Source organism: Coregonus clupeaformis, unplaced genomic scaffold (assembly GCF_020615455.1).
Source record: "Coregonus clupeaformis isolate EN_2021a unplaced genomic scaffold, ASM2061545v1 scaf0507, whole genome shotgun sequence".
NCBI classification, from domain to species: Eukaryota; Metazoa; Chordata; class Actinopteri; order Salmoniformes; family Salmonidae; genus Coregonus; species Coregonus clupeaformis.
In genome coordinates, this window is record NW_025533962.1 from 288,222 (window position 1) to 315,934 (window position 27,713).

Genomic DNA, 27,713 nt, shown 5'->3' on the forward strand with positions numbered 1-27,713 from the left:
TGTTGTAGCACTGCTCTCTCAGAGCAGAGCTGAACTCTATGTGAGTAACGACGGCAATGCTCACTCACGGCCTCTCTCTGACTCGTGCTGTAGGTTGACCATCAATGCAGAGTGCCAGCTGCAGCTCCACAACTTCCCTATGGATGAGCACTCCTGTCCCCTGGTCTTCTCTAGCTGTGAGTATTGTACAGCCAGGCAATAATGTCACCCATTCATATGTCCTATATTTTGTATAAACATATACAAAATATCTGGGGAAATCATATATTCCATATGCATTTATGAAAAATACATGAGAAGAAGTAATATATTTCATAGATGTACTAAACGCCTCCACATACAATTTAAGAAAATCATCAAGGATAACACAAAGCTTATTTCCATTGTGATCCTTTTGGAGGAGGAATGGGGGGTCAGCAAGGTAAGGCAGCAATGGCAGTGCCAACAAACAATGACAGACACAATTGTTGTTTGTTTCATAAAATGAGCAAATTAGATCAGTTCCATTTCCTAATAAACAACTCTGGACAGGTACAGTGCCTTCGGAAAGTATTCAGACCCCTTAACTTTTTAACCCCTTAACTTTTTCCACATTTTGTTAGGTTACAGCCTTATTCTAAAATTTATTAAATAGTTTTTTCCCCTCATCAATCTACACACAATTACCCCATAATGACAAAGCAAAATCAGGGTTTTAGAATTTTAGCTAATTTATTAAAAATGAATAACAGAAATATCACATTTACATAAGTATTCAGACCCTTTACTCAGTACTTTGTTAAAGCACCTTTGGCAGCAATTACAGCATCGAGTCTTCTTGGGTATGACGCTACAAGCTTGGCACACCTGTATTTGGGGAGTTTCTCCCATTCTTCTCTGCATATCCTCTCAAGCTCTGTCAGGTTGGATGGGGAGCGTCACTGCACAGCTATTTTCAGAGATGTTAGCTCGGTTCCAAGTTTGGGCCCTGGCTGGGCCACTCAAGGACATTCAGAGACTTGTCCCAAAGCCACTCCTGCATAGTCTTGGCTGTGTGCTTAGGGTCGTTGTCCTGTTGGAAGGTGAACCTTTGCCCCAGTCTGAGGTCCTGAGCACTCTGGAGCAGGTTTTCATCAAGAATCTCGCTGTACTTTGCTCTGTTCATCTTTGCCTCGATCCTGACTAGTCTCCCAGGCACTGCCGCTGATAAACACCCCCACAGCATGATGCTGCCACCACCATGCTTCACCATAGGGATGGTGCCAGGTTTCCTCCAGACGTGACGCTTGCCATTCAGGCCAAAGAGTTAAATCTTGGTTTCATCAGACCAGACAATCTTGTTTCTAATGGTCTGATGGTCTGAGAGTCTTTAGGTGCCTTTTGGCAAACTCCAAGCGGGCTGTCATGTGCCTGTCACTGAGGAGTGGCTTCCGTCTGGCCACTCTAACATGAAGGCCTGATTGGTGGAGTGCTGCAGAGACGGTTGTCCTTCTGGAAGGTTCTCCCATCTCCACATAGGAACTCTAGAGCTCTGTCAGAGTGACCAATGGGTTCTTGGTCACCTCCCTGACCAAGGCCCTTCTCCCCCGATTGCTCAATTTGGCCAGGCGGCCAGCTCTAGGAAGAGTCTTGGTGGTTCCAAACGTTTTCCATTTAACAATGATGGAGGCCACTGTGTTCTTGGGGACCTTCAATGCTGCAGACATTTTTTGGTACCCTTCCCCAGATCTGTGCCTCAACACAATCCTGTCTCGGAGCTCTACGGACAATTCCTTCGACCTCATAGCTTGGGTTTTGCTCTGACATGCACTGTCAACTGTGGGACCTTATATAGACAGGTGTGGGCCTTTCCAAATCATGTCCAATCAATTGAGTTTACCACAGGTGGACTCCAATTAAGTTGTAGAAACATCTCAAGGATGATCAATGGAAACAGGATCCACTTGAGCTCAATTTCAAGTCTCATAGCAAAGGGTCTGAATACTTATGTAAATAAGGTATTTCCGTTTTGTTTATTTTATAAATTTGCTAAAATTTGTTTTTGCTTTGTCATTATGGGTTATTGTGTGTAGATTGCTGAGGATTTTTATTTATTTAATCCATTTTAGAATAAGGCTTGTAACGTAACAAAATGTGGAAAAAGTCAAGGGGTCTGAATACTTTCCGAAGGCACTGTACATCTCCCTTGACTCACATACCCCTAATATATACAACAGTCAATGTCTTATATATACACAAGACAATCACAGTATGATACACAATAGACACCAAAAGCCAGACCAAATGCTATCCCAGGCATTTTCTTCTGACCCACGTATTGTAGTCTTACAACTCACTTTTGTATAAATTATAGAGGTACCTGCAATGAACGCCATCGGTCACTACAGGTCCAATGTACTAGATCCAAATTATACCGTTTGTATTCTATCACAGTATGAGGTCGATGCATATACAACTGTTTTGAGTAGGAGGCTTGATGGGCAGATACTCTGAATGGTATATACAGTGAGGGAACGTTTGCCCACTGACAAAGACATGATCAGTCTATAATTTTAATGGTAGGTTTATTTGAACAGTGAGAGACAGAATAACAACAAAAAAATGCAGAAAAAACGCATGTCAACATTTGTATAAATTGATTTGCATTTTAATGAGGGAAATAAGTATTTGACCCCTCTGCAAAACATGACTTAGTACATGGTGGCAAAACCCTTGTTGGCAATCACAGAGGTCAATCGTTTCTTGTAGTTGGCCACCAGGTTTGCACACATCTCAGGAGGGATTTTGTCTTCTCCAAGTCATTAAGGTTTCGATGCTGACATTTGGCAACTCGAACCTTCAGCTCCCTATACAGATTTTCTATGGGATTAAGGTCTGGAGACTGGCTAGGCCACTCCAGGACATTAATGTGCTGCTTTTTGAGCAACTCCTTTTTTGCCTTGGCCGTGTGTTTTGAGTCATTGTCATGCTTGAATACCCATCCACGACCCATTTTCAATGCCCTGGCTGAGGGAAAGAGGTTCTCACCCAAGATTTGACGGTACATGGCCCCGTCCATCGTCCCTTTGATGCGGTGAAGTTGTCCTGTCCCCTTAGCAGACAAACACCCCCAAAGCATAATGTTTCCACCTCCATGTTTGACGGTGGGGATGGTGTTCTTGGGGTCATGGGCAGCATTCCTCCTCCTCCAAACACGGCGAGTTGAGTTGATGCCAAAGAGCTCCATTTTGGTCTCATCTGACCACAGCACTTTCACCCAGTTCTCCCCTGAATTATTCAGATGTTCATTGGCAAACTTCAGACGGGCCTGTAAATGTGCTTTCTTGAGCAGGGGGACCTTGCGGGCGCTGCAGGATTTCAGTCCTTCACGGCGTAGTGTGTTACCAATTGTTTTCTTGGTGACTATGGTCCCAGCTGCCTTGAGATCATTGACAAGATCATCCCGTGTAGTTCTGGAATGATTCCTCACCGTTCTCACAATCATTGCAACTCCACGAGGTGAGATCTTGCATGGAGCCCCAGGCCGAGGGAGATTGACAGTTCTTTTGTGTTTCTTCCATTTGCGAATAATCACACCAACTGTTGTCACCTTCTCACCAAGCTGCTTGGCGATGGTCTTGTAGCCCATTCCAGCCTTGTGTAGGTCTACAATCTTGTCCCTGACATCCTTGGAGAGCTCTTTGGTCTTGGCCATGGTGGCGAGTTTGGAATCTGATTGATTGATTGCTTCTGTGGACAGGTGTCTTTTATACAGGTAACAAGCTGAGATTAGGAGCACTCCCTTTAAGAGTGTGCTCCTAATCTCAGCTCGCTACCTGTATAAAAGACACCTGGGAGCCAGAAATCTTTCTGATTGAGAGGGGGTCAAATACTTATTTCTCTCATTAAAATGAAAATCAATTTATAACATTTTTGACATGCGTTTTTCTGGATTTTTTTGTTGTTATTCTGTCTCTCACTGTTCAAATAAACCTACCATTAAAATTATAGACTGATCATTTCTTTGTCAGTGGGCAAACGTACAAAATCAGCGGGGGATCAAATACTTTTTTCCCTCACTGTAGGTTTGTAGCATGAAAGAGAATAATTGTCTACAGCTTTTCATGATAATGTGTGAGTCACCAATGGGAAAGCTAGATGCAAAGCTACTCTGTACCTCTCTACCTTTCTTTAAAGCCACATTCAAAAGGACCAGGATTTCTGGGCAGTGCATTAACTACACAACAACAGTATATCACCTGCAATAAAATGGGACAAAATTCAGCTCAGGCAGAATGGGAAGTGAATATAGAGCATTATTAATAAGTGGAGTAGTACATTGAAATTATACCCTTAGTAAGGATGGGTGGGAACAGGATGTGAAAGCCATGCGCGCTGAAGCTAATGGATTTCCAGCTGTTTCCCAGATAAAGACCTTGATCTTACTTCTATTCAGTCTACAATAAATCCCCCCCCACAGTGTACGTATTCCGCCTCCATTTCCCCCACCCTTCCAAGGCACCACCATTGCTTCTCCATCCACAGCCTATGTACATCCCTACAGTAAGTCATCCTCAATTGTCACCTTCAGATAGAAAATAGTCCTATCATATTATCATGTCTTTGAATGTCGTTGTTTTTGTAAATAAACGTCTTGGTCTGATTGCCCAGACACAGAGTAACCGTAGTCCTCGTTTAAAAAGCATGCTTAATAGAGAATAGGCTTACTCTCTTGAAACAGGGGTCTGAAGAGTTAACTTAAGTAAAACGGGAAAACTCTATCCATTCCTCCACACCACCCACCCACTGGCGTGACGGAGCCGACAGATAGATTCTCGCTGTTTGATATTTTCACTTACCCCAGGGAAAAAACATTGGACATGTGGCGTGCTGCGTTCCCATGGCGATAATGGCAGCAGGTAGCCTAGCGGTTAGAGCGTTGGGCCAGTAATCAAAAAATTGCTGGTTTGAATACCTGAGCCGACAAAGTGAAAGATCTGCCGATGTGTCCTTGAGCAAGGCACTTAATTTGCTCCAGGGGCGCCGTACTGCTATGGCTGACCCTGTAAAACAACACATTTCACTCACAGGAGGTTGGTGGCACCTTAATTGGGGAGGACAGTTTTGTGGTAATGTCTGGAGTGGAATGGTATCAAACACATGGTTTCGCGCTGTTCCAGCCATTATTATGAGCCGTCCTCCCCTCAGCAGCCTCCACTAATTTCGCTGCACCTATCCGGTGTATGTGATAATAAAACAGATATTTTTTAATTAAATGAGTTTTATTAGTTAATCAATGTGGATTTTCTCACCTTTCAGATCTTTAAAGGGATAGTTCATCCAAATTACAAAATGACATATTGGTTTTCTTACCCTGTAAGCAGTCTAGGTATGACAGCAATACATGCTTTGGTTTACCTCATATCTTAGCATTTGTGGCACAATTCCCATTCAAGTCATACCGATATAAACAGTTTTCGCACATCGCCCAAAACATCCCAAAGTATCTCAAATGTATTGTGAAGCTCAGCAAAGTCACTTGATTTGAACATGAGGTGCGAAAAATGCTAATATCGGTCCCATGACTTGAATGGGATTTGTGCCACAAATGCTAAAACATTAGCATTTGGGAACAGTGCCAGGGAAACTAAACCAAAGCATGGATTGATGTCATACCTTGTCTATATACTGCTTACAGGGTAAGGAAACCAATGACATTTTGTAATTTAGGTGAACTATCCCTTTAATTAGGAAGTGCATCGTGGCTCAATCTAATGAGAAAAAGAGAATCCCAGATAAGGGATGAGTCATTTCTGTCCATTGAAGTGTTTATAGACAACCAAACATAGAGCACAGTGGATATAGGCTGCAATACAAGGATTCATGGACATCTGACCCTTATACATTCTCTTCGCTTCGACCCGAGCTATTATCTGTGCAGAGGAGGAGAGAGGAGGTTGGCAAGGCTGTCGACCATGGCTCGTTTCTATGTCGCCTACAGTACAAAGTGGGATATGTCAATAACTGACCTTTACCAGTGAAGAGTCAATCCCACAGTGCCCTTATTGTACTCCTACCATCTTAATGGAGAGTATGTGGTTTCTCTTGTGTATGAGCGTGCACAAACGTTCCCATATATAGCGTGCGCGCCCCATTGGTGTAAAAGTTCAGTCACCTGCCGACATGGCATTCATGTTTATTGCCTGCACCATGGAGTAAATAGCCTAAACGTACCTTTCTTGCTCCTCGTTATTGGATTGGACTTTCACTATGTCACGGACATAGTACTGGCGACGAGGCGGATCCGGACTGGAATGTTTGAAGAGGATTCGTGAGGAAACATAAAAGTGGATTTTCCTTTTCTGATCATGGCTTTGTATGGGAAGATTGAGGAGTTTGTTGAGGAAAATCATAGGTCTTGGGAGAAGTATGTTGAAAGGCTAGCATTTTTTTTGTGGCTAAAGAATCGCGCTGTGCTGCTCTGTGTGTGCGGGGCAGTGACATATTCTACACTGAACAAAAATACATCATACAGTGGGGAGAACAAGTATTTGATACACTGCCGATTTTGCAGGTTTTCCTACTTACAAAGCATGTAGAGGTCTGTAATTTTTATCATAGGTACACTTCAACTGTGAGAGACAAAAATCCTGAAAATCACATTGTATGATTTTTAAGTAATTAATTTGCATTTTATTGCATGACATAAGTATTTGATACATCAGAAAAGCAGAACTTAATATTTGGTACAGAAACCTTTGTTTGCAATTACAGAGATCATACGTTTCCTGTAGGTCTTGACCAGGTTTGCACACACTGCAGCAGGGATTTTGTCCGACTCCTCCATACAGACCTTCTCCAGATCCTTCAGGTTCCGGGGCTGTCGCTGGGCAATACGGACTTTCAGCTCCCTCCAAAGATGTTCTATTGGGTTCAGGTCTGGAGACTGGCTAGGCCACTCCAGGACCTTGAGATGCTTCTTACGGAGCCACTCCTTAGTTGCCCTGGCTGTGTGTTTCGGGTCGTTGTCATGCTGGAAGACCCAGCCACGACCCATCTTCAATGCTCTTACTGAGGGAAGGAGGTTGTTGGCCAAGATCTCGCGATACATGGCCCCATCCATCCTCCCATCAATACGGTGCAGTCGTCCTGTCCCCTTTGCAGAAAAGCTTCCCCAAAGAATTATGTTTCCACCTCCATGCTTCACGGTTGGGATGGTGTTCTTGGGGTTGTACTCATCCTTCTTCTTCCGCCAAACACGGCGAGTGGAGTTTAGACCAAAAAGCTATATTTTTGTCTCATCAGACCACATGACCTTCTCCCATTCCTCCTCTGGATCATCCAGATGGTTAATGGCAAACTTCAGACGGGCCTGGATATGCGCTGGCTTGAGCAGGGGGACCTTGCGTGCGCTGCAGGATTTTAATCCATGACGGCGTAGTGTGTTACTAATGGTTTTCTTTGAGACTGTGGTCCCAGCTCTCTTCAGGTCATTGACCAGGTCCTGCCGTGTAGTTCTGGGCTGATCCCTCACCTTCCTCATGATCATTGATGCCCCACGAGGTGAGATCTTGCATGGAGCCCCAGACCGAGGATGATTGACCGTCATCTTGAACTTCTTCCATTTTCTAATAATTGCACCAACAGTTGTTGCCTTCTCACCAAGCTGCTTGCCTATTGTCCTGTAGCCCATCCCAGCCTTGTGCAGGTCTACAATTTTATCCCTGATGTCCTTACACAACTCTCTGGTCTTGGCCATTGTGGAGAGGTTGGAGTCTGTTTGATTGAGTGTGTGGACAGGTGTCTTTTATACAGGTAAGGAGTTCAAACAGGTGCAGTTAATACAGGTAATGAGTGGAGAACAGGAGGGCTTCTTAAAGAAAAACTAACAGGTCTGTGAGAGCCAGAATTCTTACTGGTTGGTAGGTGATCAAATACTTATGTCATGCAATAAAATGCAAATTAATTACTTAAAAATCATACAATGTGATTTTCTGGAATTTTGTTTTAGATTCCGTCTCTCACAGTTGAAGTGTACCTATGATAAATATAATTACAGACCTCTACATGCTTTGTAAGTAGGAAAACCTGCAAAATCAGCAGTGTATCAAATACTTGTTCTCCCCACTGTATATACAAAAGTATATATGATGCCACACCCATTGCTGACAGGTGTATAAAATCAAGCACACAGCCATGCAATCTCCATAGACAAACATTGGCAGTAGAATGGCCCGTACTGAAGAGAGTGACTTTCAATGTGGCACCGTCATAGGATGCCACCTTTCCAACAAGTCAGTTCGTCAAAATTCTGCCCTGCTAGAGCAGGTCAACTATAAGGGCTGTTATTGTGAAGTGGAAACGTCTAGGATCAACAACGGCTCAGCCGCGAAGTGGTAGGCCACACAAGCTCACAGAATGGGACCGGCGAATGCTGAAGCGCGTAGCGTGTAAAAAATGTCTGTCCTCGGTTGCAACACTCACTACCAAGTTGATAACTGCCTATGGAAGCAACGTCAGCACCAGAACTGTTTGTCAGGAGCTTCATGAAATGGGTTTCCATGGCCGAGCAGCTGGAGTGGTGTAAAGCTCGCCACCATTGGACTCTGGAGCGATGGAAACGCGTTCTCTGGAGTGATGAATCACGCTTCACCATCTATAAGTCCGATGGATGAATCTGGGTTTGGCGAATGCCAGGAGAACAGTTTGGAGAAGGCCCTTTCCTGTTTCAGCATGACAATGCCCCTGAGCACAAAGCGAGATCCATACAGAAATGGTTTGTCGAAATCGTTGTGGAAGAACTTGACTGGCCTGCACAGAGCCCTGACCTCAACACCATCGAGCACCTTTGGGATGAGTTGGAACGCCGACTGCGAGCCAGGCCTAATCGCCCAACATCAGTGCTCGACCTCACTAATGCTCATGGCTGAATGGAAGCAAGTCCCCGCAGCAATGTTCCAAAATCTATTGAAAAGCCTTCCCAGAAGAGTGTAGGCTGTTATAGCAGCAAAGGGGGCACCAACTTCATATTAATGCCCATGATTTTGGAATGAGAGGTTTGACAAGCAGGTGTCCACATACTTTTGGTCATGTAGTGTATAAACGCAACATGTAAAGTGTTGGTTCCATGTTTCATGAGCTGAAATAAAAGATCCCAGAAATGTTCCATGTGTGAGAGGTTTGACAAGCAGGTGTCCACATACTTTTGGTCATGTAGTGTATAAACGCAACATGTAAAGTGTTGGTTCCATGTTTCATGAGCTGAAATAAAAGATCCCAGAAATGTTCCATGTGCACACATTTCTTTACATCTCTGTTAGTGAGCATTTCCCCTTTGCCAAGATAATCCATCCACCTGACAGGTGTGGCATATCAAGAAGCTGATTAAACAGCATGATTATTACAAAGGTGCACCCTGTACTGGAGACAATAAAAGGCCACTCTAAAAATGTGCAGTTTTGTCGCACAACACAATGCCACAGATGTCTCAAGTTTTGAGGGAGTGTGCAATTGGCATGCTGACTGCAGGAATGTCCACCAGAGCTGTTGCTAGATAATTTAATGTTCATTTCTCTACCATAATATTAATTTCTCTACAATGTCGTTTTGGCAGTACGTCCAACCTGCCTCACAACAACAGACCATGTGTAACCACGCCAGCCCAGGACCTCCACATCCGGCTTCTTCACCTGTGGGATCATCTGAGACCAGCCACCCGGACAGCTGATGAAACTGTGGGTTTGCATAACCGAATAATTTCTGCACCGTCTCAGGGAAGCTCATCTGCGTGCTCGTCAACCTCACCAGGGTCTTGACCTGACTGCAGTTTGGCGTCATAAATGACTTCAGTGGGCAACAATTCTCCCTCAACGTAACCAAGACAAAGGAGATGATTGTGGACTACAGGAAAAAAAAGAGGACTGAGCACGCCCCCATTCTCATCGACGGGGCTGTAGTGGAACAGGTTGAGAGCTTCAAGTTCCTTGGTGTCCACATCACCAACGAACTATCATGGTCCAAACACACCAAGACAGTCGTGAAGAGGGCACGACAAAGCCTATTCCCCCTCAGGAGACTGAAAAGATTTGGCATGGGTCCTCAGATCCTCAAAAAATTCTACAGCTGCACCATCGAGAGCATCCTGACTGGTTGCATCACCGCCTGAGTATGGCAACTGCTTGGCCTCCGACCGCAAGGCACTACAGAGGGTAGTGCGTACGGCCCAGTACATCACTGGGGCCAAGCTTCCTGCCATCCAGGACCTCTATACCAGGCGGTGTCAGAGGAAGGCCCTCAAAATTGTCAAAGACTCCAGCCACCCTAGTCATAGACTGTTCTCTCTGCTACCGCACGGCAAGCGGTACCGGAGTGCCAAGTCTAGGTCCAAAAGACTTCTCAACAGCTTCTACCCCCAAGCCATAAGACTCCTGAACAGCTAATCATGGCTACCCGGACTATTTGCACTGCCCCCCCACCCCATCCTTTTTACGCTGCTGCTACTCTGTTAATTATTTATGCATAGTCACTTTAACTCTACCCACATGTACATATTACTTCAACTACCTCAACTAGCCAGTGCCCCCGCACATTGACTCTGCACCGGTACCCCCCTGTATATATAGCCTCCCTACTGTCACTTTATTTTACTGTATATATAGCCTCCCTACTGTTATTTTATTTTACTTCTGCTCTTTTTTTCTCAACACTTTTTTTGTTGTTGTTTTATTTTTACTTTTTTTGTTAAAAATAAATGCACTGTTGGTTAAGGGCTGTAAGTAAACATTTCACTGTAATGTCTGCACCTGTTGTATTCGGCGCATGTAACCAATAAAATTTGATTTGATTTGTTTTGAAATGCTCACCTTTGATGGCCACTGGCATTCTGGAGAAGTGTGCTCTTCACAGATTAATGCCAGTTTCAACTGTACCGAGCAGATGGCAGACATGGTGTATGGTGTCGTGTGGGCGAGCGGTTTTCTTTTGTCAATGTTGTGAACAGAGTGCCCCATGGTGGCAGTGGGGTTATGGTATGGGCAGGCATAAGCTACGAACAATGAACACAATTGCATTTTATCGATGGCAATTTGAATGCACAGAGGTACCGTGATGAGATCCTGAGGCCAATTGTCATGCCATTCATCCGCCACCATTACCTAATGTTTCAGCATGATAATGGATGGCCCCATGTTGGTATGATATGTACACAATTACTGGAAGCTGAAAATGTCCCAGTTCTTCCATGGCCTGCATACTCTCCAGACATTTCACTCATTGAGCATGTTTGGGATGCTCTGGATCGAAGTGTACGACAGCGTGTTCCAGTTTCCGCCAATATCCAGCAACTTCGCACAGCCATTGAAGAAGTGTGGGACACCATTCCACAGGCCACAATCTACAGCCTGATCAGCTCTATGCGAAGGAGATGTGTTGCGCTGCATGAGGCAAATGGTGGTCACACCAGATACTGACTGGTTTTCTGACCCACGCCCCTACCTTTTTTTTTAAGGTATCTGTGAACAACAGATGCATATCTGTATTCCCAGTCATTTGAAATCCATAGATTAGGGCCTAATTTATTTATTTCAATTGACTAATTTCCTTATATGAGCTGTAACTCAGTAAAATCTTTGAAATTGTTGCACGTTCCGTTTATATTTTTGTTCAGTGTTCTCTACTCGCTCTGGCCCTTCCCACTGCAAAGAGTTCTGAACATATAGTGGCATGTTTGAAGCGGTATTTCAGCCCAGCTCCGTCAGAAATTGTGCAGAGATGTAATTTTCATAATTGTAAACAAAAGGCAAATCAGAATATCTCCAGTTTCATTGCTGGTCTGCGCAGGCTTTCGGTGTACCATCATGTTGGAGATCAGCTGGAGCTGATGCTGCTTGACAGAATTGTTAGATGAGTCTAATGGCTGAGCCCAATCTGACATTTAGAGTGGCTGAGGAAAAAGCCTTGGTGGCTGAGACTGCTGCAAATAATGCCTGTCTGCTTCACCCTGAAAGACCAGGTCCTCCGACTGTGTCTGACATTCATCTCGCTGAACGTAGCAGTTGGCCGGTGCGCACGGAGGGGGCGGAGTCAGAGTCCAGAGAGGACTTCAGAGCCTGTTTCAGATGTGGAGGTGCCCGTAATTCCAACAGCTGTAGGTTTAGTGCTGCAACCTGTCACTACTGTAAACGTAGGGCACATATAGCTCGACTCTGTTTGAAAAGTTCCCAGTCCCAGGTCTCAGGCAGCTCATTCATGCCCACTAGGACCACATAACAGACACACTTGGTAAACTGTGACCCAGACCCTGAGGAGTATGTTATCTATAGTACCCATGGAGGGCCACAGCCTGAGAGAGAGAAGTCAATTTTTGCTGCACACAGTGTTGAGTTCCTGGGGTTCCACGTTGACAAGGATGGCGTGCGACCGACCCTGGATCAGGTAAAGGCCATTAAGGAGGCACCTTCTTCCCAGAACAAATCTGAGCTTCAGTCGTTTTTTGAGGCTTCTCAACTTTTACAGCTGCTTCCTGCCTGATAAAGCTACAGCTCTTGCATCGCCTACTGGACCAGGCAGCTCCCTGGAGTTGGAACGACACTCACAAAGAAGTCTATGAAGAGGCTAAGTAGCTGCTGCAAGCAGATGGGCTGCTAGCCCACTCTGATGATAGAAAACCCTAGTTACTGGTCTGTGATGTGTCTCCATATGGGCTCGGTGCCTTGTTTAGTCATGTGGAATCTGATGGTCGGGAGGCACCTGTGTGCTACGCATCTAGGACCCTAACTGTCGCTGAATCGAACTATGCCCAGCCGGATAAAGAGGCCCTGTCAAGAAGTTCCATCAGTATTTGTCAGGTTGCCATTTTGTGGTCTACACCAACCACAAGCCTTTGCTGGGCGTGCTTCATCATATGAAGCCCATGCGCCAGATTATTTTCACATGCATGGTCAGATGGAGCCTGTCACTGGGACCTCATAGTTATGAGCTCTGCTATCATCCAGGGAAGCAGCTGGCTAATGCAGATGCCCTGAGTTGCCTGCCACTCACTACCCCTTTGTCTGAGCCACCACCTACCTGGGAAGTGATGCTGTTGGAGGTGGTGCATGATGCCCCTCTCCATGCTTCTAGGATAGCCGCACTGACCTTCAAGGATCCTGTCCTGTCCCGAGTGCTTCGCTGGGTGCTACATGGATGGACCTCTGAGGTTCCTGGCAGACAGTTTGGGCTTTACTGGTATCGTCGGAACGAGCTGTAGGTTCACAATAACTTTGTGTTGTGGGGCAGTCAGGTGGTGGTTCCTGGCCTGGTGAGGGAAAGGGTCCTTTCCATGCTGCATTATATGCATCCTGGAATAGTGAGGATGAAGGCATTGGCACGGAGCTATTTGTGGTGGCCTGGGATGGACATGGACATTTAGGCTGTGGTGCGCAGCTGTGTCACCTGTCAGGAGTCACACCATGCTCCACCCAAGGCCACCTTGCACCCATGGAAGTGGACAACAAAGAAATGTTCTCGACTTCATATAGACTTTGCTGGGCCATTCAAAGGAAATACTTTTCTCATTATAGTGGATTCCCATTCAAAATGCCTGGAAGTAGCCATGGTTATCTTGATGCCCTTTGCTGCTGTAATAAGCACCCTCCATTTGCTGTTTGCCACTCATGGGTTGTGTGACGTCCTGGTGTCAGACAATGGAGCTGCCTTCACTTCTGCTGAGTTTAAGGAGTTTGCTGGGCGAAACTGAATCAGACACATCACCACAGCCCCATATCATCCATCCTCCAATGGCCAAGCTGTACGCATGGTTCAGACAACCAAGGAGGCTTTGTCTATGATCTCAGTGGGTGACTGGCAGACCTGACTGTCAAGGTTCCTGCTGTCTCAGCATGTTACGACGGCCTCTACTGGGAAGAGTCCAGCCGAGCAGGCGATTGACAACTGCTTTAGATTGGCTGCACCCGGACTTGGTAAGTGACATGTGGAGGATGATGCAGACAGGGGCCATGATCATTTAAGGCATTTTCTACCCGTCGAGTCTGTGTAAATGAGGAGCTACTCTGGAGGCCCTAGGTAGGTCCTTGCAGTCGTGGAAGAAGCCACTGGACCTGTCTCTTACAGGACTTGGACGCCTGACGGTCAAGTGCACCGCGGCCATGTGGATCAGCTGCGGGGCCATGAAGCAGCAGCCCCCTTTGCTGCAACCTCCCTCACTGGCCTGGATGCCCTGGACACTATGCCTTTAGGAGGAAGTGCCAACTCCAGAGCCAAACCCTGATACTCAGCCCAAACTTGCAGCTGAGCCCTAGCCTAAACGTACCTTTCTGCCTCCTCGTTATTGGATTGTTCTTTCACTATGTCATGGCATAATAGTTTCTAAGATATTGACATACACTCCACATCATCTCACCAGCTTCCCTTTGTTGTAGCTTTCGCTGATGTGAATAACATTGTCGCTTTGTGTGTGTATGATACACACCTTATAATAACATGTTAATGGGATACAGTTCACCTGCTTGAAATCATCAGAGCACAATGAAGTGATTCATTTCCATTGCATGGCTTTCAAATTAGATTTCACAGGCTCACACGCACTTCTGTGAAACGTGAAGGTCAACTCTAGCATCAACACAACGCTCTCTCACAGTAACTCAACGCCTCCTATTACACTCTGTTGTGTACCTTTGCTTCCCCTTTTACAGCACTTTACTATGGCTCTGTTGTTTACTTTTTAACAGTCTAGTGGTGCTCTACTCTATACTATGTGTGTGTGTGTGTGTGTGTGCGCACCCGTGTGCATGTGCGTCTGTATGCTGTTCCTGTATTTAAGTTTATTTAACAGTATGCAATTAGTAGGTTTTATAATACATAAGGTTTTATAATACATACATAGGAATATGTCCAATAAGACCCCTCAAACAATAAAACATGTATTTGTCAGATTGGAGCATAAATCATATTTCATTAGAATGAAATGCTACCATAGGATCACAGGGTCACTGTGTATTTACTTTACTTACAGATGGTTACCCCAAGGATGAAATGATTTACAAATGGAAAAGGAACTCCATCGAAACCTCAGACCAGAAGTACTGGCGCCTCTACCAGTTTGACTTCATGGGCCTGCGGAATACCACAGACGTCCTCAAAACAACAGCAGGTACAGTAAATTAATTATCATACATTTAATACCCAAACAGCTGACCTTGTGTTCTTCACAACCAATAAAGTAAATCCTCATCACAGCCCTTTGCTGGCTCCTGTGTTCTCCATCCAAGTTCTCTCTGAATTATTAGATATTGACTCATAAAAATTCCAAGGAAAAAGGACAAAGTTGTATTTTGGGCTGTTTAAAAATAAATAAAACTGTAAATGATCTGTCATATTCTCATGTCTGTTAGCAGTGGGAGACAGCAGGCATTACCAGCTGGTGTCTTGAGGTGTGGTGCCACCACTCCAGCTTAAGTGAATTGCTTTTCCAGTCATTGTAAGCTATTGCATTGCAAAGACAATTGCTTTGCCAGTTTTGCAAGATATTGCCAGAGAGTAAAGACAATAGCTTCTCTTGGAAGATAGTCAAGTTATGTAGTATTATTGTACCATGGAAATGACAAAGACAGCATTTGGCAGGACAGAAAACAGGTTGAAATTGCACTTAGGAATAGTACTCTGGTAGTAGACTTAGGAGTAGTACTTTGGTAGTAGACTTAGGAGTAGTACTCTGGTAGTAGACTTAAGAGTAGTACTTTGGTAGTAGACTTAGGAGTAGTACTTTGGTAGTAGACTTAGGAGTAGTACTTTGGTAGTAGACTCAGGAGTAGTACTTAGGTAGTAGACGTAGGAGTAGTACTTAGGTAGTAGACTTAGGAGTAGTACTTTGGTAATAATAATAATAATATGCCATTTGGCAGACGCTTTTATCCAAAGCGACTTAGAGTCATGCGTGCATACATTTTTGTGTATGGGTGGTCCCGGGGATCGAACCCACTACCCTAGCGTTACAAGCGCCATGCTCTACCAGCTGAGCTACAGAGGACCACAGTAGACTTAGGAGTAGTACTTTGGTAGTAGACTCAGGAGTAGTACTTAGGTAGTAGACATAGGAGTAGTACTTTGGTAGTAGACTTATGAGTATTACTTTGGTAGTAGACTTAGTAGCAGTACTTTGGTAGTAGACGTAGGAGTAGTACTTTGGTAGTAGACTTAGGAGCAGTACTTTCAAATCAAATCAAATCAAATTTTATTGGTCACATGCGCCGAATACAACAGGTGCAGACATTACAGTGAAATGCTTACTTACAGCCCTTAACCAACAGTGCATTTATTTTAAACAAAAAAAGTAAAAATAAAACAACAACAAAAAAAGTGTTGAGAAAAAAAAGAGCAGAAGTAAAATAAAGTGACAGTAGGGAGGCTATATATACAGGGGGGTACCGTTGCAGAGTCAATGTGCGGGGGCACCGGCTAGTTGAGGTAGTTGAGGTAATATGTACATGTGGGTAGAGTTAAAGTGACTATGCATAAATACTTAACAGAGTAGCAGCAGCGTAAAAGGATGGGGTGGGGGGCAGTGCAAATAGTCCGGGTAGCCATGATTAGCTGTTCAGGAGTCTTATGGCTTGGGGGTAGAAGCTGTTGAGAAGTCTTTTGGACCTAGACTTGGTACTCCGGTACCGCTTGCCGTGCGGTAGCAGAGAGAACAGTCTATGACTAGGGTGGCTGGAGTCTTTGACAATTTTGAGGGCCTTCCTCTGACACCGCCTGGTATAGAGGTCCAGGATGGCAGGAAGCTTTGCCCCAGTGATGTACTGGGCCGTACGCACTACCCTCTGTAGTGCCTTGCGGTCGGAGGCCAAGCAGTTGCCATACCAGACGGTGATGCAACCAGTCAGGATGCTCTCGATGGTGCAGCTGTAGAATTTTTTGAGGATCTGAGGACCCATGCCAAATCTTTTTAGTCTCCTGAGGGGGAATAGGCTTTGTCGTGCCCTCTTCACGACTGTCTTGGTGTGTTTGGACCATGATAGTTCGTTGGTGATGTGGACACCAAGGAACTTGAAGCTCTCAACCTGTTCCACTACAGCCCCGTCGATGAGAATGGGGGCGTGCTCAGTCCTCTTTTTTTTCCTGTAGTCCACAATCATCTCCTTTGTCTTGGTCACGTTGAGGGAGAGGTTGTTGTCCTGGCACCACACGGCCAGATCTCTGACCTCCTCCCTATAGGCTGTCTCATCGTTGTCGGTGATCAGGCCTACCACTGTTGTGTCGTCGGCAAACTTAATGATGGTGTTGGAGTCGTGCCTGGCCATGCAGTCATGGGTGAACAGAGAGTACAGGAGGGGACTGAGCACGCACCCCTGAGGGGCCCCGTGTTGAGGATCAGTGTGGCAGATGTGTTGTTACCTACCCTTACCACCTGGGGGCGGCCCGTCAGGAAGTCCAGGATCCAGTTGCAGAGGGAGGTGTTTAGTCCCAGGATCCTTAGCTTAGTGATGAGCTTAGAGGGCACTATGGTGTTGAATGCTGAGCTGTAGTCAATGAATAGCATTCTCACGTAGGTGTTCCTCTTGTCCAGGTGGGAAAGGGCAGTGTGGAGTGCAATAGAGATTGCATCATCTGTGGATCTGTTGGGGCGGTATGCAAATTGGAGTGGGTCTAGGGTTTCTGGGATAATGCTGTTGATGTGAGCCATGACCAGCCTTTCAAAGCACTTCATGGCTACAGACGTCAGTGCTACGGGTCGGTAGTCATTTAGGCAGGTTATCTTAGAGTCCTTGGGCACGGGGTAGTAGACTTAAGACTTAAGAGTAGTACTTTGGTAGTATACTTAGGAGTAGTACTTTGGTAGTAGACATAGGAGCAGTACTTTGGTAGTAGATTTAAGAGTAGTACTTTGGTAGTAGATTTAAGAGTAGTACTTTTGTAGTAGACTTAAGAGTAGTACTCAGGGAGTAGATGTTGCCTTTATCATTCACTGTGTAATAAAACAGTGCAAAGGGCACGATGAAAGTACATGCACCTGACTTTCTAATTCAATGTGACATTTAACATATTGTTTCTCTGTAGACTGCTTGAAGCTCATCAGTAGTCCCCTCCGGTATAAAGGCAAACATATTTTTATATAAACCATTTGGATTAAAGATTCAAAAGATTTAATTATTCACTTAAATGATTTTCAGAGGCCTAGGATGTGGTTTGGTTTTAATACTGAATTCTACGTCGATTTATTTCCAACAATCATTCCTTGCGACTAAGGTTGTGTTTTACAAACAGGTATCTAATTATACTAATGAGTGGTGCTCGCTGGAATTACTTCGTAATAAATTTTTAATGCATTCATGACAGCATTGAAGATTAATGTAGCAGCGTTTTAAAGGGGCCGATAAATTGATCTAATGTATGAATTCTCAAGCTGTAATTAACCCATATTGACCCTATTCTCAAATGTCATAGGTGACATTGTTCATGCTGTACTATATTAGTTTTGGAGAACAATGATTTCATCTCCATATTGAAAAGAAAGTCTTGAAGTCTTGTCTTGAAAAGTCAGGTGATCCAATAAATGATGTATTCTACGTATGGTGAACTGTGATACAAGTACAAGTTCTGAGTGGAGAACTCATGAAAGCCACAGTTTCTCATCTTGTTTTCACTTTTTCTTGACTCCCAGCTTGCATCATGCTGCATGATGATTAGCTAGCTAGCTCCTGCAGCTAAAAATAGCATGTAATTAATATACATCTCAACAAACTCGGAAAAACATAAAGCGTTACATTTCTTCTTGTTGTTTTTCATCCAGCATGAAATGGATAGGTATTGTGCTGAAGCGTGGTAATGAGGACAGCGGCGAGTGGACAGTCCCCATGCCATCAGGGACTTCTGGTTCTACCGCTGTTATAACTGCCTCCATCTTTTTTATTGTTACAGCATCCCTCTTCAAAACCCACCAAAGTAGAATGCCTGAAGCCTTGTTCTGTGGTTCCACCTGATGCTATCTCTCATGATTCTCTCTCTCTCTTTTTCTTTCCCTCCCTCCACCCCTCTCTCCCTCCCTATGCTGGCTTGTTCTTGTTCCACCTGACACTCTGATTTTCCCTCAATCTCTCTCTTTCTCCCTCACTCCCCCTCTCTTTCCCCCTCCCTCTCCCCCTCCCTCCCTCTCTCATCGCTCCCTCTTCCTCCTCGCCCCTCTCTCCATATACTTCCCCCCTCTTTATCCCGCTCCCCCCCCCCCTCTCCCAGGTGATTATGTGGTCATGACGGTGTACTTTGACCTGAGCAGGAGAATGGGTTATTTCACCATCCAGACCTACATCCCCTGTATCCTCACCGTGGTGCTCTCCTGGGTTTCCTTCTGGATCAATAGTGATGCCGCCCCCGCCAGAACAGCACTAGGTACCTGATCTGAAGAATACCATTTGACAGGATACACACTGATATGATAATAAGTAGATGAAGAACCCCAAGGGTTCAATCAAACCTGCTCCACCAGTGTTTATGTAGTGTACTGTATGTGTACAGAAATGACTACCTCTGCATGTCTTATTCTGAAAGGAAAAAAATAGGTCTGAGTCTAGCTGGTTTGTTGAAAGTACACAGAAGATGAAAAGATGGCCACCAACTCTTGGTACCACAATGGAAGATTGCTTGAAAAATCTATATTTTATTGTTTAGACTAGAGAACAATCTGCATGTGTTTATGCAATGTTATGTTCTGCCTTTAAGATTCTTGTACCGTTTTATTTTGTTTATGCGATGTGCTTGTAATTGATCAAGGCTTAACAATCACCTTTTGTTTTACGTTTGTAATTCATTTAGGATTTTTCCCCAATGCATGCTTTCCATTAGTGCATGTGCATTCGTCTGGATTATGTTGTTGAAGGTGATTTGGAGTTTGGAGTTGAACTTTGCGGTAAATCGATTCAATTCCTCCAGGCAGCTCTTGTAGTGGACCTTGACCAGGAAGTTTTTGTCTTCAAGATCAAATGTATAACATTTAGTCCAAATTACAGTATTAGCGTTATACATGGCCTTTAACTAAGTGACAACAAATGGCATTTACAATGGTGGATAAACAAGTCAAAGCCTAAAGTGTATTAACGAGTCCGTTTCATCACCAAACCATCCTCGAACCACCACGATCACATTGAATAGTCTCGCTCGACAGTCTTGACACCTGTTACGACACAAAACAAAGATAAGCCCGGAAACATGTTTGTCTTTCTCCTAGCTAACAGGTAAGGATGCTAAATGTAAGAGTAAAGATAAATATCCCATTCCCGTTGACAAAAGAAGTCATTCAGTGTCTATTCTGGGGCACAAAAGCGCAGCGTTGCTTTTCCGGCCTCCCGCTGATCAATAGCGGGTTGAAAAGAAAGAGGGGTGATAAGGAAAATGGGCTTTGACTGCAAAGAGCAGGAGAGATGTCAGAGTGGGGGGGTGATGGTGGTAGGGGGCTAAGGAGGAGGCAGGTGCTGACATGCAGGTGCCCCTGAGGGTGTAGTGTGATGGGGGGGGATGACAGGGTGTACTGGGTGACATTCCCAAAGAGTCAGGTTCCCAAGGGCCACCAGAGATGGTAATGACTATCAGGCTATACCTGACAGGGAGTAATGACAGGAAGGGATGGGGATGCTCAGTTCAGTGACTCATACAGTGTGACCGCTCTCCCCTTTCTCACTTTCTTTGTCTTTCTTTCTTTCTTTTCTTTCTCTCTTTCTCTCTCTCGCTCTCTCTCTCTTTCTTTCTTCCTTTATTTTCTCTCAATTTTTTCTCTTTCTTTTTTTCTCTTTCTCTCTCTCTCTCTCTCTCTCTCTCTCTCGCTCTCTTTCTCTCTCTCTTTCTTTCTTCCTTTATTTTCTCTCTATTTTTCTCTTTTTCTCTTTCTTTTCTCTTTCTCTCTCTCTCTCTCTCTCTCTCTCTCTCTCTCTCTCTCTCTCTCTCTCTCTCTCTCTCTCTCTGTCACGACAGCACTGTAGACTGATATCTTTGTACAATGTTCTTTGTGCCTGTATTATTTTCTGTGTGTTGTGTCTGTTCATATTACATCTATCGGTCTTTGTGTCCCTAATGTAGTGTAGGTGTATTGACATCTTTCTACATGCATTATTTGTGTCTGTATTATTTTCTGTTGTATTTTGTGTGTTTACATCGCATACCGTTTCACATGTATTTAATTTTTGCCATTTTATTTGGAGGAACCAGTTAAAGTTGCTCTTACACCTTGCCTGTTTGAAGGTTATGAAGGAACTCTGCTGACTAAGTGCCGAGGTATGTATAGAAGGTAAGGGAAATAGGTGAAGGTAATCACCGTGGCCAGCAGAGTCTGAAGGAAGGAAGGGGGGATTGAGTATGAAATATCAGCTCGAAATAGATGGGCCTTCTTGTCTCCATGGTAACTGCTAGAAAACAGCACCACATTCAGTCATCAAATGAGAGGTTCCTGGTGATGTGCATAAAAGAGCGAGAGAGACAGTGGTGTGTGTGTGTGTGTGTGTGTGTGTTTGTGCGGGTGCGTACAGTGGGGGAAAAAAGTATTTAGTCAGCCACCAATTGTGCAAGTTCTCCCACTTAATAAGATGAGAGAGGCCTATAATTTTCATCATAGGTACACGTCAACTATGACAGACAAATTGAGGAAAAAAAATCCAGAAAATCACATTGTAGGATTTTTAATGAATTTATTTGCAAATTATGGTGGAAAATAAGTATTTGGTCACCTACAAACAAGCAAGATTTCTGGCTCTCACAGACCTGTAACTTCTTCTTTAAGAGGCTCCTCTGTCCTCCACTCGTTACCTGTATTAATGGCACCTGTTTGAACTTGTTATCAGTATAAAAGACACCTGTCCACAACCTCAAACAGTCACACTCCAAACTCCACTATGGCCAAGACCAAAGAGCTGTCAAAGGACACCATAAACAAAATTGTAGACCTGCACCAGGCTGGGAAGACTGAATCTGCAATAGGTAAGCAGCTTGGTTTGAAGAAATCAACTGTGGGTGCAATTATTAGGGAAATGGAAGACATACAAGACCACTGATAATCTCCCTTGATCTGGGGCTCCACGCAAGATCTCACCCCGTGGGGTCAAAATGATCACAAGAACGGTGAGCAAAAATCCCAGAACCACACGGGGGGACCTAGTGAATGACCTGCAGAGAGCTGGGACCAAAGTAACAAAGCCTACCATCAGTAACACACTACGCCGCCAGGGACTCAAATCCTGCAGTGCCAGACGTGTCCCCCTGCTTAAGCCAGTACATGTCCAGGCCCGTCTGAAGTTTGCTAGAGTGCATTTGGATGATCCAGAAGAGGATTGGGAGAATGTCATATGGTCAGATGAAACCAAAATAGAACTTTTTGGTAAAAACTCAACTCGTCGTGTTTGGAGGACAAAGAATGCTGAGTTGCTTCCAAAGAACACCATACCTACTGTGAAGCATGGGGGTGGAAACATCATGCTTTGGGGCTGTTTTTCTGCAAAGGGACCAGGACGACTGATCCGTGTAAAGGAAAGAATGAATGGGGCCATGTATCGTGAGATTTTGAGTGAAAACCTCCTTCCATCAGCAAGGGCATTGAAGATGAAACGTGGCTGGGTCTTTCAGCATGACAATGATCCCAAACACACCGCCCGGGCAACGAAGGAGTGGCTTCGTAAGAAGCATTTCAAGGTCCTGGAGTGGCCTAGCCAGTCTCCAGATCTCAACCCCCATAGAAAATCTTTGGAGGGAGTTGAAAGTCCGTGTTGCCCAGCGACAGCCCCAAAACAGCACTGCTCTAGAGGAGATCTGCATGGAGGAATGGGCCAAAATACCAGCAACAGTGTGTGAAAACCTTGTGAAGACTTACAGAAAACGTTTGACCTGTGTCATTGCCAACAAAGGGTATATAACAAAGTATTGAGAAACTTTTGTTATTGACCAAATACTTATTTTCCACCATAATTTGCAAATAAATTCATTAAAAATACTACAATGTGATTTTCTGGATTTTTTCTCTCATTTTGTCTGTCATAGTTGACGTGTACCTATGATGAAAATTACAGGCCTCTCTCATCTTTTTAAGTGGGAGAACTTGCACAATTGGTGGCTGACATTTTTTTTTTTTTCCCACTGTACGTGCATGCCTGCCTGCGTGTGTGTATATAGGGGGGGTGTGTGTGTGTGTGTGGATATGAGTGTGTGTGCGTATCACACCCAGCTGTGACGAGTACTGAGGATACGAAGAGGCAGGACGCAGACGCAGGAATCAACAACGTAAAGGTTTACTTAACACTGAGCAAGAGAACAACAAAGAGCGAGTACACGACAAGACACTAACAATCATCACAACACTGAACAGTCCAGGGATATATAGGGGTGGTGATGAGATGAGGTGCAGATGCGCTGGAGTTGATTAGGGTGCGTTGGGTTTCCATTCCGGTGTTGCCGAGGTGGTGCGCTCAGACCGGTGGCTCAGTAGATCGGCGAATCAGAGCGCCGGAGGGGAGCAACGGGAGGAGACGTGACACCCAGCACTTTATATCAAAGTGTCTATACATGCAAAATCTCAGTGGGTACATTCAGCTCACTTTTCAATATACACACTGAACAAAAATATAAATGCAACATGTAAAGTGTTGATCCCATGTTTCATGAGCTGAAATATCCCAGAAATGTTCCATACGCACAAAATGCTTATTTCTCTCAAATGTTGTGCACAAAATGTTAGTGAGCATTTCTCCTTTGCCAAGATAATCCATCCACCTGACAGGTGTGGCATATCAAGAAGCTGATTAAACAGCATGGTCATTACACAGGTGCACCTTGTGCTGGGGAGAATAAAAGGCCACTTTTAAATGTGCACATAATTTATGTCTCAAGTTTTGAGGGAGCGTGCAAATAGCATGCTGACTGCAGAAATGTCCACCATATAATTGAATGTTAATTTCTCTACCATAAGCTGCCTCCAACGTCATTTTAGAGAATTTGGCAGTACGTCCAACCGGCCTCACAACCGCAGACCATTTGTAACCACGCCAGTCCAGGACCTCCACATCCGGCTTCTTCACCTGCGGGATTGTCTGAGGGGGACTGCTGATGAGTATTTCTGTCTGTAATAAAGTCCTTTTGTGGCTCTCCATTGGGTGGGCCTGGCTGCCAAATGGGTGGGCCTATGCCCTCCCAGGCCCACCTATGGCTGCACCTCTGCCGAGTCATGTGAAATCCATAGATTAGGGCCAATTTAATGTATTTAAATTGACTGATTTCATTATATGAAATGTAACTCAGTAAAATCTTTGAAATTGTTGCATGTTGCGTTTATATTTTTTGTTCAGTATATTTAAGCACTGACAATGTACTGATGTAAACGTCCATTTATTTCTAAAGTTAGAATTACATAGAAACACAAACTACCGTCGGTAATTGATCAAATATCTTAAAAGCATCTTTGCAAAATATATTCATACTATTGCCACAGAAAACTATTGCTGCAGTTTTGCCAAGCGAGATATCAAACAGTTAGTAAGGGGTGGCAGGTAGCCTAGCGGTTAAGAGCATTGGGCCAGTAACCGAATGGTTGCTAATTCGAATCCCTGAGCCAACTAGGTGAAAAATCTGTGTTATGACACTGACTTTGTCCTTTCAGGTATCACCACTGTGTTGACAATGACCACCCTTAGTACAGTGGCCAGGACCTCCCTACCCAGAGTCTCCTATGTGACGGCCATGGATCTCTTCGTCACCGTGTGCTTCTTGTTCGTCTTTGCGGCCATGATGGAGTACGCCATCCAAAACTACTACGCCTACAGGACACAGAAGCCCCACTACAACAAGACAAACAAGACGAAGAGACTGGTGAGCTTTCCTCCATACGATGTAATGGTGTACCTTTCCTCCATACGATGTAATGGTGTAACTTTTTCTCGATGCAGTGTAATGCTGTTACAGAAATGGACCGAGGTTGTTTGTGTTATCACAGTCAATAGTTCTAGCCATGGTAGTGATTATGGTCTCAGTGGGTGGAGGTCTAGTCCATCCTTCATATCTCCACCCTCTTGCATCAGTCACTCTGTGCATGGGGCTGTGATAGTAGTACAGTCAGTGGCTCTGGCCTGCATGGTAGCAAATTGGGAGGTTGCCCCCCGATGAGGGTTGAGGTCTGGTCCATCCACCATCCTTCATATATCCATCCTCTTGCACTGCTGACCGGTCACACAGTGTATTTGGTAAATGCCGTGTCATAGCGTGTCATGTCATCATGTCATGTCTTGTAATGCTGTCAAGCGAGTGAGTGAGTCCCAGCTTAGGTAGAGCACTAAGCCGAGGGGTTCTATCTCATTGCCTGCCTGGGCTGTGACAGTGTCCTGCTGGGTGTGGGAGGACACGGCCCGCTGCGGAGCTTTAATGCATGACAGCACAGCTCCACTCACAACGTATCAGCTCTCTTTCTCTCTGTCTCTTTTCATCTTTCCATTTGTCTTGCATGTATTTCTTGTCTCCTGTCTGGCTTTTGTTGTCCCCCCCCTCCCTCCCTCCCTCCCTGTTGCCTCTCTCTCCCTCTCTTCATCTCAGTATCTAATTATGAGGCCTTCCTTCCTCTGTCCCCTCCCCACATTTCTTGCCCTAACCCCCCCTCACTCTCTCTCTCTCCCTCTATCGCTTACACATTTAAGGAGATGGCCTTCCTCTGTCCCCTCCCACAGACCTACTCGATGCTAGACATGGGGCCCGGGTCCCCACGACCGTGGTTCCATTGAACAACAACTACTCGTACTGGCAGGACTACGAGGACGTGTACGAGTGTCTGGACGGGGAAGGACTGCCAGAGCTTCTTCTGCTGTTACGAGGAGTGCAAGGGGGGAGGGTGGAGGAAAGGACGCATCCATGTCGACATTAAGGAGCTGGACGCCTACTCGAGAGTCTTCTTCCCTACGTCGTTCCTCCTGTTCAACATCGTCTACTGGGTCTCTTATCTCTACCTTTAGCAGTTTCAGTTGGAGTTGATAGAATTCGCTTGGACAAATATGGAAAGACTCATATGGGAAGAGGAGACATCACAAGATAAAAGAAGTCACTCAGTGGCAGCTTTGTGCACGTTGACACTTAATTGGTTGGTGGGTTAGTATAGCCAACCGATAGACAGCTGTCAGACCCTAACACCAGGATGCTAGCCAGATAAGAGATAATGAAGCATCCACAGTGCCTTCTTCAGGAAGGGGTTATCACCTATACAGAGGTGCAATAAGGGGACTACAAGCTTTGGAGTTTTTCCCACTTAGGTTGTTCCACATTCAACTAGAAGCTTTGGAGTTTTTCCTACATAGGTTATCATTTCAACGCATGCTATACTGTTTATTAAAAATAATGAAAAGCTAGGGTGGACTACACTATGAAATTATTATATTGTTGCTTTGTATTTCTTAGTTAGTTGCATTGTCATTGCAATCTATTTGAAATATATAGAAACTCAATATTCTTTATCTTAGCCATCAACAGGATCTTAAGTATTAGGTCATTGATAACATTGATTTAGTTTAGATGAATAGACATTTATATCATAAACATTTGAATAACATTTTCTACCAAGGGTGATATACAACAAGAAAATGCATAGTATACCTTACAACACACCATAACATAATAATTTATAGATGAAAATACTACTTTTGTAAAATAATGTATCTAATAAAGTTTTCTTTTGTAACATATAGAGTTTTCCAGAGGGTATTAATAGATTATTTGATAATTAAATCAATTGTCTGAGGACAATCCACGTGTCAAATGGATCTCATATGACGGGACAAGGCATGGTAAGGTTTCAAACTAAAGTAGTATGGAGATGGATTTCTGCTAAAATTTTGTAAATTAATTTACAAAATGTGAACATAAATCTATCTCCATACAGCAGGCCTAAAATACATCATAGGCTGAGGGCCAGGGTAGCATTTGGGCCAACACAGTACTGTATATATTGTGCTAGTATTCAGTACAGTACTAATAAAAAATGTATGGTTTCTCTCCAGCAACACTATTGCTATTTTCTTGAGCAAGAACATGTATAATTCATTTTATGTCATACAGTAGCTGTTGTACCAAAACAGACAACAACATCACAAAGAATTGTGAAAGGTGTGTTTTTGAGTTAAAAATAGTTGTATTTACTGTACTGTAAGTAACACTGGTGTTTCTTAGAAGTATGGTAGTATCCTATATTCTATGTTTTAAGAGAAAGTGTATGTGAGAGATGTTTTCATGCTATTTTCATAGTTGAATGTATATCATACTTTAGACCAACAACAAATAGTGGTTTTCAACTCTGTATAACAGTACAAATAATTGCACTTTATAAGTGTCTTAGTTTGATATAATGTATTTACAATAAATCAAACACTATTTTATAAGTCTTATGGAACGCACCCTTTTGTTACAGCAGATCTGAGAGAACCACTGTCTAGGTACAGCAATGCTTTTTAGAGAATTCAGTCTGTGGTATTGCTTAAATTAATAAAACTGTCTTTGCTCAAGGTCTGGAGTGTGTGTATGTGTGTGTGTGTGTGTGTGTGTGTGTGTGTGTGTGTGTGTGTGTGTGTGTGTGTGTGTGTGTGTGTGTGTGTGTGTGTGTGTGTGTGTGTGTGTGTGTGTGTGTGTGTGTGTGTGCGTGTGTGTGTGTGTAGGTGCGTGTGTGTAGGTGCTTGCATTCATATGTAGGTCATTTGAATCATTTGCAAACTATGATCTTACTTACATACACACTGAAGAGTTATTTAGATATAAATATA

The 27,713-nt window shown here is 44.2% G+C and overlaps 1 pseudogene; it reads left to right on the forward strand.

Annotated features, from left to right (window-relative positions):
- LOC123484956 overlaps positions 1–27,435 on the forward strand; it is a 40,024-nt pseudogene extending 12,589 nt beyond the window's left edge.
- Positions 27,436–27,713: the final 278 nt, after the last annotated feature.